Genomic DNA, 17,005 nt, shown 5'->3' on the forward strand with positions numbered 1-17,005 from the left:
GTGCACATGTACTTTGTGATACACACTATCATACCTCCCTAAGAGAAAACAGATGTTCTTTCCAGTTACTAATGATTTTGGAAGTCTTAGATGCAACTCTTCCCCTAAGAAAGAATTTAACCCAGACTGTTGATTTTAATTTTGAGACAGTACTTCTTTGGTTCTAAAATTAAGGAGAAACTCTTTTCCTCTTCACTGTGATGACTGTCTTCAACTATGTAGGAAGAAATTATGTTGATGCCATTTTCCGGTAACTTGGAAGGTAATACAATTCATTTGATGCCTTCTAGAATCAAGAAGAAATGTGACATTCTCTCCTTTTGTACAAAGGTGAAAGCTTCGCCAAGTATTTCATGATGCCACTAGAAGCCCTCTTGGAGACACGGATCTTACAACATGACCCGGGACCTCCTTTTCATAAAATGCTAGCAGAAAAATATGTCACCAGTGCCCAGGTAGCTCAGTTGATAGAACATCTGACCCTTGATTTTATCTTAGGTCATGATCCCAGGGTCATGGGCCCTGCACTGGGCATGGAGCCCGCTTGAAATTATTCTCCCTCTCCTTCTGCCCCTACCTGTTCACATGCAAGCACATGGGTGCTCTCTCTCTAAAAATAAAATAAATTAAAAAAAAAAAGAAAGAAAGAAATATCTGTCACCCCTTGAACATACCTTTTAAATGGAGTATTTCAATGCATCATCATTGTCACCACACTGCAGGTATGATATGTCCTCAAATCTTCAATGTGAAGAGACACTGGAAATTAGGTAAGCGCTGATTTGTATTAAGCATGAGAAATTACATGATAACACTGTCTTCTTTAATTAAATCTACCACCGTAAGCCAAGTTTACTTTTAAACAAGTTCTCAAATCTCAATAGCGTTTATAAGAATTTGCAGTAAGTCAAAAAACATACCTCAAAAAACACATTAGGCCTAACTTGGGAGACGAAGGACATAATGTTCAGGCAGCACTAGGCCCAATCTCCAGGCCACTGTTGCAGATCTTTATTAAAAAATGAGGTCAGGGGCGCCTGGGTGGCTCAGTCCGTTAAGCGGCCGACTTCGGCGCAGGTCATGATCTCGCGGTCCATGAGTTCGAGCCCCGCATCGGGCTCTGTGCTGACAGCTCAGAGCCTGAAGCCTGTTTCGGATTCTGTGTCTCCCTCTCTCTGACCCTCCCCCGTTCATGCTCTGTCTCTCTGTCTCAAAAATACATAAATGTTAAAAAAAATTTTTTTTAAAAATGAGGTCATAGAATCACGTTCAGTAAAAGTGTCCATGGAGGTATTTTAACCCATCTGTAAAGGATAGCAAATATATGTAATGGAAAGGAAGTCCAATGAAAAATGCAAAAAGGCTCATTTTAAAAGCCTGTTTTCCTTTAAGTAGTAGAATCAAGAGTATACTACTGGGTGTTGTATGGAAACCGATTTGACAATAAATTTCATATATTGAAAAAAAAAGAGTATACTTGCCATGTGGCTTTGTCTTTCCATTTCAAATCAGTGAGAAAAAAAAAAAAAAGATGGTCCTCTCAATAAACGGTGTGGGGACAGTCAAGCACGCATTTAGAAGAAAATAATTTTTCATCCTTGTTTCATGCTTTACCTCCAAATACTGTTCCAAATGACTTAAAACTTTTACTTGACATCATTAAACTATTGAAATAGGTTTTAAAAAGGTAAACATTTTTATATTATTAAATTCAATATTTAATATTATTTAGGTAAAGAAACAGGTTCTATGCATGACTTTTTTTTATACTAAGGAAAATATTTACAGTATATATGACAACAATGAATCCTTAACTTTAAATACCTCCTATAAATCAATAATAGAAAGACTAATACAAATGGAAAAAATGGGCAAAGTTCATAAAGGAAGAAATACAAGTAGCTAATGAACATGAGGAGAGTATTTTAAATTTACTAGTAGTACCAAAATGAAAATTAAAAAACAATAAAGCATTTTTTGGGTAAAGATTTATTTTATTCTTTTAATGTTTATTTATTTATTTTGAGAGAGAGAGAGAGAGCACAAGCAGGGGAGGAGGAGAGACAGAGAGGGAGAGAGAGACTCCCAAGCAGGCTCCATGCCAACAGCGCAGAGCCTGACTCAGAGCTCGATCCCATGAACCATGAGATCATGACCTGAGCCAAAATCAAGAATTCGAAGTTTAGTCGACTGAGCCACCCAGGTGCCCCCAAGATTTTTTTTTTTAAGTAATCTTTACACCCAACGTGGGGCTTGAACTTACAACCCTGAGATCAAGAGTCACCTGTTCTACCTACTAAAACAACCAGACTGTCCAATAAAGCCTATTTTTAAAATCTTATCAAATAGGCAAAGATTTTTTTCCCAGAGGGAGAGTATAGTAGATTTTCTGGTGAGTAATATGGCAAGATGTATCAAAATCCTTTTAAAAGTTCTTTGTCCTTAATTATTTCTACTTCTTGCATTGTGCTCAAAGGAACTTTTTTTTAATCCATAGAAATAGAACTATAAGGATATTCACTTCGCTGCTTACCATAGCAAAAGGAGAATTTTTTTATACATCTAAAAATGTTCATCCGTATGTGGCTGAGATAATTTGTAATAGGTCCCATGTGTAGCTATTTAAAAGCACGACGTAGGGGCACCAGGGTGGCTCAGTGGGTGGGGCGTCTGACTTCAGCTCGGGTCATGATCTCATAGTTTGTGAGTTCAAGCCCCATGTCAGGCTGTGTGCTGACAGCTCAGAGCCTGGAGCCTGCTTCGGATTCTGTGTCTCCCTCTCTCTGTGCTCCTCCCCTGCTTGTGCTCTGTCTCTCTCTCTCAAAAATAAATAAACAAAAAGAAAAAAAATTTTAAATAAATAAAACCATAATGGAGACGAATCGTTAATGATACAGAAAGATGATAAACATAAAAATAATTGCACAAGAGCATGGGCGTATGCTGGTTTTTCTCTTTATGCCTCAGCAGATCTATTCTCTGCCTTCTCTGCCTTGTTTTCTGTCCTAGGGCGCTGACCCCTAGGGACTGCCCTCTGGTTTCCAGCTGGGTTTGGCCAGTAACAGTCATGGGCAATCTGAGGATGGCAAAAGAACGATGCCAGGGTATTTCTTCTCTGCTTGCTCCCTGCCTTGACCCAACTCTGACAGGTGGTGTGTCCCTGGACAAATCTCCTGTAAGACAACTTTCCCTCTGTGGCTCCCCTTTTTTTGGCCTCTTCTAACACAGTTTCCTTCCCTTCCTTCTTCAGGTCTATGGATGATAATGGATTTTTCATAATGTTATAAGCCCTGGCTGCTTCTTTCATACCTAACTGATATTCTTAACATGGTGCACAGTTCTGCTCAAAAATCCCAATTGGGTGCCCTCTTTTTGCTGATAAAACTCTGGCTGATGAAAGACAATGTGATCCAATTTTTTTCCTGCTTATTTTTGAGAGAGAGACAGGAGAGAGAGAGAACATGTGTGCACACTCGCACACACATATGTGGGAGAGGAGCAGAGGGAGGGGGTGGCAGAGGATCCGAAGCAGACTCTGTGTTGGCAGCAGAGAGCCTAATGTGGGGCTCAAACTCTCAAACCATGAGATCATGACCTGAGCCAAAAGCAAGAATCAGATGTTTAATCAACTGAGCCACCTAGGTGCCCCAATCCAATTTTTGTAAACTTACATGTATTAATTATCTGTTGCTACATAACAAACTACCCCAACCCTTGGCAGCTTAATACAACAAACGTTTACGGTCTCAGAATTTCTTTGGGTCCAATATCTGAATATAACCCAGCTACACATAGGCTGGCTCAAAGTCTCTCATGAGACTGCTGTCATTCTGCCACCAGGGCTGCAATTCCATCCGATGGCTCAAGTGGGGGAGGATCCACTTCCAAGCTCACTCACGTGGGTGTTGGCAGGAGCCAGTTCCCTGCAGGATATGGGATTGAAGGGCTCAAGTCTTCACTGTCTACCGGCTGGATGCCTTCCTCAGTTCCTTGCCACATTTGTGTTCCCATACAGGAGCTTGCAACATGGCCCCTGGCTCTCATCAGAGGGAGCAAGCAAGCAAGACTGAAAGAGAACAGCCAGGCTAGAAGCCGCAAACTTGGTCATCTGACCTCTGAGTTGACATCCCGTAAACTTTACCAGCCCACACTCAGGGGGAAGGGATTACACAAGGAAATGAACAGAGGCAGGAGGAATCATTGGCGGCAATCTTAGAGGCAAAATATAATTTGCAAATGCACATGAAAAAATCTGCATGATCGTTGATTATCTTTGGGTACATTAAAAATGATCTTTCTGTTTTCTCTTTTCATTACTGTTCATGTCTGATGAATAATTACTACTGCTGTGACTACTATCATCATTTGAATCTCTTGTTGCTAACCTATCTCTAACTGTGACAGCCCCTCACTTGACATTGCTTAATTTCTTTACCTTTTTCCATGAGCAAGTTGGTATAAACCTGTCTAGACTTTAGAAAGAGTGAATAAATTATCTGCCATAATTGGATTTTGTTCCATATTTGACCCAACGGGAAGCTATAGCTAGGTTTCCAAGATATGTACAAAAATAATCAGGATGAAATTTGTTCAGCTAATTTTTGCATTCTCTGACAAAGAGCTCCACCCTATCAGATGTGGAAATTATCTTCAAACCTTATGCCTTGTGCATTTACTGCCCATCAGTTTGGCAAGCCTGTCACACTGAAATATAATACAGAAGTGCCCTTGGTGTAATCACCCCCCTCTGTTGAAGTGGCAACAAATAGTTACAGGTCACCCTTGTGACACAGATGGGGACAGCAAATGATTTTTCTCAGTCACTCACTATTGTTATATTCAAGGGCAAATTGAGCTGTTTTTTCTTTACAGTAGAGGATAATGGGAAAACATAAATGGGGTTCATGATCTTCCCATTATAGGAAACTTAAAGAGAGATGTCACCATTAAACCACATAATAAGCACAACTTTATTATTCCTCAAATTAATTCAATCAGCAAGTGCTAAATAAACACCTACTGGGTGTCCATAATCCCCTTTTTCTCATATAAATATCTTACCCTATCAGTTTCATTTTTTTTATCAAGGTTCCATGATTCTTTTTTTTTTTAATTTTTTTTTAACGTTTATTTATTTTTGAGACAGAAAGAGACAGAGCATGAACGGGGGAGAGTCAGAGAGACGGAGACACAGAATCCGAAACAGGCTCCAGGCTCTGAGCTGTCAGCACAGAGCCTGACACAGGGCTCGAACTCACAGACCGTGAGATCATGACCTGAGCCGAAGTCGGCCGCCCAACCAACTGAGCCACCCAGGCGCCCCTCCATGATTCTTACAATATGCTAGTTTAAGAAGCTTGCCTCTTAATTTCTCATTTATCTTTGAAGCAAACCATTACCTTCAAAAACATCCCTCCTCTCCCTTCCTCTCCTTTATCTCTGCCAAACATCTTCAAAATTATATCTTGGCTAATGAATGGCTGAACCAGTCATATAAACCTCCTGCTGACTCCATAACCCCCTGTCCAGTTCACCTGGACAGCTCTGCATGAGTAAAAGAAATCGCAATCACTTTATATCAGGCCCTATGAGATGACTGGCCGTTTCCCCACTTACTTTCCCACTTAATCCAAGCTGTCACCTGTGATGTAGGTATTATAATTGAGCCTGGACTCCTGGTTTCTTAAAGAAAAACAACAAAACCCAAAAGGAATTCATGGCCACCTCAGAAAACAGTTTGGCCGTCTCTTACAAAGCTAAACATAGTCTTAACATTTGATCTGGTAATTGCACTGCTTCGTATTTACTGAAATTAGTTGAAAACTCGTGTTCACACAAAAACCTGCACATGAATGTTTACATCAGCTTTGTTCACAGGTGCCAAAACTTGGAAAAACCAAGATGTCCTTTAGTAGGTGAACGGATAAATAACCTGTGGTCTATCCAGACAATGGAATGCTATTCAGCAGTAAAAATAAATGAGTTAAGCCATGAAAAGACATGCAGCAACCTTAAATGACTATTAAGTGAGTGAAGTCAATCCAAGAAGGCTACGTACTATATGATTCCAATTACTATATGACATTCTGCAAAAGGCAAAACTATGGAGCAGTAAAAGATCGGTGGTTACCAGAGGTTAGGAAGAGGGAGGAATGAATGGACTGAGTGCAGAGGATTTTTAGGGCCGTGAAATAAATTAGCATGATAATGTAATGATGGATGCAAATCATAATACATTTTTTCAGACCCAGAGAATATACAATGACAAGAGGAATTGACCCTATATAGACTATGGATTTGGGATGATCGTAATGTTTCAGTGAAGGTTCATCAATTTTAACAATTTTACCACTCCAGTGGGGGATGTGGATGGGCTGGGGAGAGGTATGGGGAATATATGGGAACTCTGTACTTTTTGCTCAATTTTCCTATGAACCTAAACTCATCTAAAAAAAAGTCTACTATAATAATAATTTTTTTTAAAAAGGTGACTCAGTCAGTTAAGCATCTGTCTCTTGATTTCAGCTGAGGTCATGGTCTCATGGTTCATGAGATTGAGCCCCACATTGGGCTCTGGGCTGACAGCATGGAGCCTGCTTGGAATTCTCTCTCTCTCCCTTTCTCTGCCCCTCCCCTGCTCTCTGTTTCTCAAAATAAATAAATAAACTTAAAAAAAAAAAAAAAAAAAAAAGAGGTTAGAGTGGGAGAGAGCCAAAGCATAAGAGACTGTTAAAAACTGAGAACAAACTGAGGGTTGATGGGGGGTGGGAGGGAGGGCAGGGTGGGTGATGGGTATTGAGGAGGGCACCTTTTGGGATGAGCACTGGGTGTTGTATGGAAACCAATTTGACAGTAAATTTCTTATATTAAAAAATAAATAAATAAAAATTAAAAAAAAAATAAATAAATAAAATAAAATAAAATAAAATAAAATAAAAAAGGAAGTCATTGTACTAGTCCTTGAGATTCCCGATGATAATAACCTTTAGTCACATTCTATCTTGCTTATAGCCAAGGAGAGAGACAGGGAGGAAAGGAAAGGAAAAAGGAAGGGAAGGGAAGGGAAGGGAAGGGAAGGGAAGGGAAGGGAAGGGAAGGCAAGAGAAGGCAAGGGAAAGGTCAGAGAAAGGAAAAGAAGAAAAGTGAGATAATGTAAGAAAAAAAAAATCATGTTGATATTAAGACACTTTTTCTCCAACCCAAATGTCGACAATTGTGGATAAACAATATGTGGTGTAAACATACAATGATATTTTATTTAGCCTTAAAAAGGAAGGAAATCCTGACACATGGCACAGCATAGATGGCCTTGAAGATGTTATGTTAAATGAAATAAGCCAGTTACAAAAGGACAAATACTATATTCTTCTGCTTACAGGAGGTGCCTAGAATAGTCAAATTGATAGAAAGTAGAATGTTGGTTGCCAAGAGCCAGGAGGGGGCAGAGGGAGATGGTTAGTTAGTGTTTAATGGGTACATAATTTCAGTTGGGGAAGATGAAAAAGTTCTAGAGATGGATGGCAGTGATGGTTGCACAACTGTGTGGATGTACTTACTGCCAGTGAAGTGTTCACTTAAAATGGTTAAAAGGGTCATTTTTATGTTATGTATATATAACCACCATAAGCAAGACACCTTTTCTTCATAGGAGAGAGAATGTCTTTAATATATTCCGTTTCAAAGGTGAAATGCATCTCAGTCTCACAAAAAAAACCCTGAGGCACCACATTTTTTAATCAACCAATCACCAAAGTTCCCCCTATCCCTTCAATGCCATTTTGCCTCATAGGTCAGAGTTGCTAGAAAGAAGGAGACAGGGAGACAGCCATGAGGGGATTGCTCCATTACACAACACAGAGCCCCTGAGCATTCACTGGGAAATTTTTAAAGAATTCTATTGGGGCACCTGGGTGGGTCAGGAGGTTAAGTGTCCGACTTCCACTCAGGTCATGAAATCACGATTTGTGAGTTTGAGCCCCCTGTCGGGGCTCTGTGCTGACAGCTCAGAGCCTGGAGCCTGCTTTGAATTCTGTGGCTCCCTCTCTCTCTGCCCCTCCCCCACTCTCTCTCTCTCTCTCTCTCTCTCTCAAGAACAAATAAACATTAAAAAAATTTTAAAGAATATTTATGGTTTCAAATTTCCATTCACCAACTCTCTCCTCACATACCTATCTCGACTCAGTTTACCATTTTATACCTTCCTCATTGCAAGCTTTCCAAACAGCTCTGTGGCACCGTGGTCTTTTTCTTTGTTACCTTCTGCCAAACAAACAACAGTCCTGTGTTCAAAAGGGCACAACCTTTTATTCTTTGGAGCTAGCAGCATGTGTCCTAAAGGAACAATCTAGGCTTAATGCTACAGGCCAAACAGCAATCTTTTTGATCTTTCTCAGGTGAACCTGCTTAGAGTTCAAAGGATCTTGATAAAAGGGAGCTTATACCTTTGTCATTCATTTCTCAAGTTCAATGCTGCTAACATTGCAAAACAGCCACAGTTCCCCTAAATAATTACAAAAGAACACAGTACTACCTGCAGAGTAATGTGTCGCTCAAATGCAGTCCCACATCCTTTGTTAATGTTTACTTTTTTCCTCTTCCAAGTTGTATTTCTCAGCAGGCATTTTCTATTTTTCCCTTTAGCCTATATGATCTGGCCTCTAGCTAGTGCTTCAACTTCATGGCCTGCCAGTCCATTTTCTTTGCTAATGAAGCTTTAGCAACACTGAGGGCTTTGGGCGCCTCAGATGAGTTGATCCTGTTCGTATCTTCAGTCTCAGGGCCTTCGCACATGCTTAACCCCCATGCCTACATTTCTCCTTCTTATGTGACCTTCCATGAGGGCTCAGTTAATGAGGTTTCCTTAGAGGCTGTCTTCTCTTCACGTCACCCAGCTCCCACCAGTTTTCTCCCAGAGTGTCATACATTTTCCCCAGCACTTGTCATAACTTGTAATCCTATATTTGTGTGCTCCCTTAACACCTTTCTCCCACACGAGATTATAAAATCCATTAACATGAGGACAATGTTTATCAAGTCCACAACTGTGTACTCAGTGCCAGATACACAGTTGAGCTCAAACGTTGGAATGAAGGGAAGAAAGGAGAGAGAAATGAGGGAAGGGAATTAAGGAAATGTCTGACCCAAGTGCGACTTCAGTACTGTAACATGGCTAATGTGCATTGAGAAGGGGCAGTGGGCACCAAACGGTCCTGGAGACCAATACTAGAGGATTAGTAACGCTATTGAAATCTTCAGGATCCCCTTCTCCTCTTGCTCTGCCCCCGAGAACTATTCTTTGTGGAAGATAGCAGGAAAATGAAGGATGTCAATTTGGAGTATGTGTTCCTGGCAAGAAGAGAGCATGTAGAACCCATGGAGCAACCTTTATGCTGATTTCCCTGATCCCTGATTCTCCCAGAGTTCACTACCAATGGCCTGCCATGATTTCCTTTCAAGAAATGAGTTAGCTCAAAAACACAGGTGAATCCAATCAGGGGGATGAGAAACCAGTTCTGTAGTGTCATTGTGGACAATGGATTGGCCATTTCACAACAGCAGACGAGCATCTCTCTTTTAAAAGCCGTGACGGTCAGGATGCCTCCGTGGCTTAGTTGGTTAAGTGCCCGACTCTTGATTTTTGCTCAGGTCATGATCACCGCTTGTTGAGTTCAAGCTCCCTCTTTCTGCCCCTCCTCTACTCATTTCCCGCCCCCCTCAAAATAAATAAAATAAACATTAAAAAAAAAACTTTAAAAGACATGATGGTCATCCATGACATCATACGTTGCTTGCAGAAATGAGAAGATCAAAGAAAAACCTAGGTTTTTGTCATAGTAAATCTGGGGAAAGAGTGATTTAAAACAATTTTTTTTAATGTTTATTTATTCTGAGAGAGAGGCAGACAGAGCATGAGTGGGGGTGGGGCAGAGAGAGAGGGAGACACAGAATCTGAAGCAGGTTCCAGGCTCTGAGATGTCAGCACAGAGCCCGACGCGGGGCATGAATGCACGAACCACGAAATCATGACCTGAGCTGAAGTTGGATGCTCAACCAGCTGAGCCACCCAGGCGCCCCTGGGGAAAGAATGATTTAAAATAACTCTCAAAAATGTAAGAATACCATTAACTAATCCCTTAGAAGTAATGTTTCCGTAGTGTTTCAATTATAGTCTTTTCCCATGCGATATGTAAGTTATCCTCAGTAAGTGCTCAGAGAATCCTGTGCTTAACCAAACACCCATAGTACGCCTACTTCACGCCTACAAAGAATGAATTTTTAGTTCATGAAAACCAGGTAGAACTACTTCTGTCGTGGAACAACTGATCAATGGCAGTAGTAGGTGACCTATTGTGCCCTTCTTTTCTGCCTCTGTTCCTCCTCAACTTCTAAAATAGTCCTCTAGGGGCGCCTGGGTGGCTCAGTAGGTTAAGCATCTGACTCTTGGTTTCGGCTCAGGTCATGACCTCATGTTTCGGGGGTGTAGGGCTCTGCACTGGCATCTCAGAGCCTGCTTGGGATTCTCTCTCTCTCTGTCTTCTGCCTCTCACCCACTCATGCTGTCTCTGTCTCTCTCAAAATAAATAAATACACCTTTTTAAAATTAAAAAAAAAAAACAGCCCAAAAGACAGCTTAGGTGGACAAGAAAATTGGGACAGGACTTGTGATCAAGATTTAAGATTAAGTTGAGAAATATATTTCTAAAATCCATATTGTGTGTTTATCTTCTTTTCGAATACTCTATAATTAACAATTAGACTTGTTTGTAATTTTTTTTACAACTTGGTCTTAACTATGGATTTATTTACATGGAAATTCACAACATATGCCACTTGCTTTGGGCAAGAATTTAGAGATGAGAGGAATTGTTGTGTATGCACTGTGTTCTCATTCATCAAAGAATCATGGAGAGTATTTTGAGTGAAATGTCAACATCAGGCCCTGGGCTGAACCCAGATGTGCCTTTAAAACAAATTCAGAGACTATTTTCCAACAGAACTGTCTCATTACAAATGACAAATTAAGAGACAACAGGGAAGGTTATATCTGCCTCGTTTACAGTAAAACCTCTAACTGTGGGGACCACGCTGCGAATGGAAGAGCCTTGAACTAGACTAGCGTGGTCTCAGGGAGTGGTGGGAAACTGAGAGAGGCTGCAGCCCCTCTGTGCTAAGGGGACACACTCATATCTTGTACGTGTGGCAGCTGTACATGTCCTGTGTAGGTGAGGAAGGTCACAGAGCTGGGAATCTGAGTAGCAGTTGGCCTTCCCAATGAGGCACAGCTGCTCTGCATGTGGTCCTATATCCGTCCACCTAAACAACTAGGTAAACGGTGTTAATTTAAAGCCTACGGGTCTCTGGAGCCTAAATGCCATTTAGAACCTGTAACTACTGCTGGGCTGCTGCAAATATGTTAACTAAAGTCTATTTTATTCAGAAATGCTTAAAACAAAAAAAACAAATAAAAAACAGAAATGCTTTATACTAATTTTTTTTATTTATTTTTTTAACATTTATTTATTTTTGAGACAGAGAGAGACAGAGCATGAACGGGGGAGGGGCAGAGAGAGAGGGAGACACAGAATCGGAAGCAGGCTCCAGGCTCCGAGCCATCAGCCCAGGGCCCGACGCGGGGCTCGAACTCACGGACGTGAGATCGTGACCTGAGCTGAAGTCGGACGCTCAACCGACTGAGCCACCCAGGCGCCCCTATACTAATTTTTTCGATCTCAAAAATAATATCTATCCTTCACAGGAAGATGTTCTTATAAGAGAAACCGCGTGCACGGCTTTCCAGATTGTGCACTACAGGTTCCAAGGGATACCAATTACACTGTAATACATGTGAATGTCTTACAGAGTTTTTTCATTGCCCAGCTCTGGGGGACAAAAGTTACGCTGCATTCTATATGAATGACAACCCCTGGAGTTGTACAGTGCACATCCTACACAACCACATATGGTGGCACTGACCTATACCGCAGTCTTAAGTTTGTTAGTTCCAAAATGAACCTAGTAGAGAAGGCAAGGATTTGGTAGTCAGTGCTAGTGATGCACTGCCCCATATGTCCTTGGCTCCTCTAAGTTCGGCAGTCCCTGACAATACACCAACTCGGGAATCACAGTCTCTTATCCTCTCCCTGAGTCTTCTCTTTGGCACCACAGGAGATTTGCAGGCACGATCAAGATAAATGGATAAAGAAATGCCCCAGCCTTTGCTCTGATGTTTCCCGGAGGTTCCCCAGGAGAATTCGGCCCCACTGCTTACAGCTATTTTATGTCAACCTTGTAACTTTTTGTCCTTTCCTGTCTCACTTTTTCCTCTTCTTTGTGTTTCCAGGAAGTGTCTCTCCCAAAAAACTACCTGAACCCAAGTCTCTGGGTCAGGGTCTATTTTACAAGAAACCCAGACTGAGACAGATGCTTTTAGAAACAAATGCCATTAGCTGATTTTGTAACTTGAGTGCTGACCCAAGGCTAAATACTTGTTGAGTGAATGAACGAATGATTCTTGCATGAGGCCGTGGGCTGCCTCCATTGATCAGGAAGGTGGGAAGGAAGAACAAGTGAAGCACTGAGTTCTCGTACCTCAGACGGCACGTGTGGCAATGTGACAAGAAACTGCCCTTCACGAATGCAACAAAGCATACCCCATTCCAGATGCAAATTCGTGGGGTTTTAGACAGCAGTGATAACATTCGTATTGTAACTTTGAGTGAGGAGAAGTATAACAACCTTTGTGTTTATGCCATACAAGTTCTCCTCTACCCCTCAAATTCTCTTCAAGCTCTTAATTAAAAAAAAAACCCTGCAAATATCCCCATTCTGATTTTGGACACAAAGCATTGAGATAATCTGGCTTTAGAAAAATTATGACAGCACCTGCTTCCTAACCAGAGAAAGATATGAGGCTCTTAGGACAGGGAATTATAAATCCGTTTCTTTGTTCTTTAACATCACTCCTTTATCTCTGAGCCTCAACAAGGCATTTTCTGTCTCTCTCTAATGCAAGGAGGAATATATTTGCAAAAAGTGTGAAATTAACACAGGGCATGCACAATCTCAGTAAATAAATGTGAAGACCTTGTGGTTGTGCATCACTGCCTTCATTCAATTACTAAAATGTTAAAACACTACTTGCATTGTACAACCTACCCTTCTAATTTGTGGGAGAACTAAAACAAACAAACAAAAAACTGGCAAATAAGAAAAGCTTGAAATTCTCCCTTTCCACCAAGGTAGTCAGCCAATATAGAAGCTGCAGAATCTGTTCTCCGGGATTCTCGTTTCCATCTCAGAGCCCTTTTAGTCCTGCTAGTCAATACACATTCCCACCTTCTAGTACCATAGTCTTCCTCTGTGCTGCCAACTGTCTAAAGTGTTAGCTGACAGCTAAGGTAGGAAGAAAATGTTACAAAAGCCCTGACTTTGCCTGACTGTGCAGGCGGACACTGCTAATCTAGTGCTGAAACACCATCAGGCCCTTTAAAGCAACAGCCAGCAGAGACCAGAGCTGGTACCAGAAAGTCATTTCTTCAACGCAACTATCCTGAACTCCTACTGCATTCTAAGCACTGGTCTGACCAGGAATATAAAATGAAAAGCAATGTCTTTGATGACATGGTACGATGGTGAACACAACAGACAATATCCTAGCTCGTCCTGGGCTATTGGCATTTTAGTAACTTCTCGTAAAAACAGAAAACTCTGGAAATCCAAAAAGATGAACCTTCAGGAATAAGCAGTATGGGTATTTTTGGCCGCAAGCTCCATCAAATAACTCTTCTTGATATTTTCATGTAAGCTTCCAGCTGTAAGGCCAGGAATTCTAGCATTGCATCATTAGGGCAACTTTTTTTTTTTTTTTTTTTTTTTTTTCAGAGAGAGAGAGTGAGAATTGGGGAGAGGTAGAGACATGTGGCTCTGTGTTGACAGTGGTGAGCCTGATACAGGGCTCAAACTCATGAACCCATGAGCTCATGACCTGAGCAAAAGTTGGACGTTCAATGAACTGAGCCACCCAGGTGCCCCAAATTATCTCATTTTTGATAAAAATTTGGAGAGAGGGGAACAAGGGAAATAAACTAGGTAGAGTGTTCCTTTCTCCTCTTCTTTCCAACATGCTGCATGATTATTTTGTGCTAGGTTCTAAATTACATATGGGGATACACGTATGATTGGGTTTCATTCTCTGCCATTGTAATGCTCCTGGTACAACGAGGGGTACAGAAACATATATAGATGAACTCAGAGTAGTGCTGTGAACCACCAGGGCCCGAGCTCACTCTATTAGCAAACCAAGCCCACCCTTGAGTGTAATTGATCCACTGTGGAACTGTTGCACCAAATGCTCTCAAAGTAGTAAACTACTTGTATCAACACCACCACACACAAAACAATGCCATCTTTAAAGTAACTGACATTTTCTTTTCTCTAGATCTAAGAAACACTCAGAAGACAGAAAGTTAAAACCTGTCCTGGTCCCTGATTTCAAACTAAATTACAAAGCTATAGTAACAAAAACAATGTGAGATTGGCATCAAAACATGTAGATCAATGGAACAGAATAGAGGGCCCAGAAATAAATCCATGCTTACATGGGTCAGTTAATTTACAACAAGGGAATCAAGAATATACAATGAGGAAAGAAGGACAGCCTCTGCAACAAATAGTGTTGGGAAAACTGGACAGCTACATGCAAAAAAAAAAAAACAAACAAAAAAAAACTGGACCCCTACTTTACACCATACCCCAAAATTAACTCAAAATGGATTAAAGACTTAAATGGAAGTCCTGAAACCATGAAACTCCTAGAAGAAAACACAGGTGGTAAGCTCCTTGACATAGGTCTTGGCAATGATTTTTAGAAATCTGATACCAAAAGCAAAAATAAGTAAGTAGAACTACCTCGAATTAAAAGGCTTCTTCATAGCAAAGAAAACCATCAACAAAATGGAAAAACAATCTACTGAATCAAAATATGTGATAAGGGACTCGTATCCAAAATATATAAAGACCTCATATAACTCAATAGAAAAAAAAAACCTGGTTAAACAATGGGCAGAAGATCTGAATAAACTTTTTTTTAAAGGGACTACCCATGGGGCGCCTGGGTGGCTCAGTTGGGTGAACATCCAACGTTGGCTCAGGTCATGATCTTACAGTTCATGAGTTTGAGCCCCCCCATCAGGATCTCTGCTCTCAGCGCAGAGCCCACTTCAGATCCTCTGTCTCCCTCGCCCTGCCCCTCCTCTACTTGCGCTCTCTCTAAAATAAATAAAACATTAAAAAAGAAGAAGACTACAGATATCCAACAGGTATGTGAAAAGATGCTCTACATCATTAATCATCAGCAAAAATGGATTTCAAAACCAAATGAGGTATCACCTCACACCTATCAGAATGGCTAGTATCAAAAAGACTAAAGCTGTGGGGCGCCTGGGTGGCTCAGTTGGTTGAACGTCCGACTTTGGCTCTGGTCATGATCTCACGGTTTGTGAGTTCGAGTCCCGCATCAAGCTCTGTGCTGACAGCTCAGAGCCTGGAGCCTGCTTCGGATTCTGTGTCTCCCTCTCTCTGCTCTTCCCCCAATCACTCTCTGCCTCTCTCTCCTTAAAAAATAAATAAACATTTAAAAAATGTTAAAAATAAAAAGGACTAAAAATAAGTGTTGGTGAGGGTATGGAGAAAAGGGTACCCTCATACATTGTTGGTGGGAATGTAAATTGGTACACCCACTATGGAAAACAGTATGGAGTTTCCTCAAAAAAATTCAAAATAGAACCACCCTATGATCAAGGAATTCTGCTTCTGGGTACTTATCTGAAGAAAATAAAACACTAATATGAAAAGATATATGCACCCACAGGAGGAGGGAGGAAGAAAAAGATATATGCACTCCCATATTCATGGCAGCATTATTTATAATAGCCAAGATATCTGAGCAACATAAATGTCCACTGATGGATGAATGGATAAAGAATTTATAGTACATATATATATATATATATATATATACACACACACACACATATACACATATACACATATACACATAATGGAATATTATTTAGCCATAAAAAATGAAATCTTGCCATTTGTGACAATAACGATGGACCTTGAGGGCATTATGCTAAGTGAAATAAGTCAAACAAAGAAAGACAAATATAGTATGACCTTTCTTATATATGGAATATTAATATATATAAAAATAGAAATAAATACATAATCTCATGGATATAGAGAACAAGTCAGTTGTTGTCAGAGGTGGGGGATTGGGGTGATGGAAGAAATAGATGGATTGTTTTTGTTTTCTTTCTTTTTTTTAATGTTTATTTTATTTTTGAGAGAGAGAGAGAGATTGGGGGGTGGGTGGAAGGGAAGGGGCAGAGAGAGGGAGATAGAGAATCCAAGGCAGGCTCCAGGCTCCAAGCTGTCAGCACAGAGCCTGACGTGGGACTCAAACCCACAAACCATGAGATCATGACCTGAGCCAAAGTCAGACACTTAACCAACTAAGCCACCTAGGCACCCATTGTTTTCTTTAGTTTAAATACACTGAATTTTAAAAATCCTGGTAACTTTGTATGAGCACTTATCTCCTACTATTTAAAAATTTTAAAAAGGCAAAACCAATTATATGTATTATCATCTAAAAGCATTTTCATATTTTATTAATCTAGTGACATTTTAAGAAATAAAGGGAAATTAAAATTCTATCTAGTTAGCAGCTTTTGCATTTCTCCTTTAGAAATTACATGCATTTAAAAATTAATTAAATCTTAAATATTATCAAATTACTTCTTTATTAATTAAGCTTTTAAAGTTAGTTAAGAATCAGAAATCACAGTTGAGTTGACATATTGTATCTTTATGAGTTGCACTATAAAAATTTTATAAAACTAAACCATTTAAGGAAACATCCACTGTTACATTAGCTAAATACAATTTAATATAGATATTACTTTTTTAATTTTTTAAAACTTTATTTATTTATTTTGTGACA

At 40.2% G+C, this 17,005-nt stretch overlaps 1 protein-coding gene across 1 annotated transcript in view; it reads right to left on the reverse strand.

The window, feature by feature from the left end:
• The window catches only part of LOC131508603 (small ribosomal subunit protein uS5-like), a 34,714-nt gene that overhangs the window by 1,246 nt on the left and 16,463 nt on the right, over positions 1-17,005 (reverse strand).

Source organism: Neofelis nebulosa, chromosome 4, assembly GCF_028018385.1.
Source record: "Neofelis nebulosa isolate mNeoNeb1 chromosome 4, mNeoNeb1.pri, whole genome shotgun sequence".
Classification (NCBI taxonomy): domain Eukaryota; kingdom Metazoa; phylum Chordata; class Mammalia; order Carnivora; family Felidae; genus Neofelis; species Neofelis nebulosa.